The sequence below is a fragment of the Myotis davidii genome, unplaced genomic scaffold, assembly GCF_000327345.1.
Source record: "Myotis davidii unplaced genomic scaffold, ASM32734v1 scaffold129, whole genome shotgun sequence".
In the NCBI taxonomy this organism is placed as follows: domain Eukaryota; kingdom Metazoa; phylum Chordata; class Mammalia; order Chiroptera; family Vespertilionidae; genus Myotis; species Myotis davidii.
Genome location: NW_006383019.1, coordinates 864,595 through 864,823, shown reverse-complemented (window position 1 = coordinate 864,823; position 229 = coordinate 864,595).

The window sequence follows — 229 nt, the reverse complement described above, 5'->3', positions numbered from 1 at the left end:
CTACGAAAGGAATTTCCTTTTTCTTGTTCCACAGTGTAAATACACGCAGGTACGCACACGCACCCGAAAAGCGATTCTTTCGCGAACAGTCATTAACTTGCATACGTTTCCGCAAACAATTGTGGACCCATTTCCAAAAGTGGGCAATTTCCCGGTGACCTCGCGGAAGAGGCCGCCTCCCCGTCCCCGCGGGCCGCAGCACAGCGAGGCACGCACTGGCGTCTGCGCG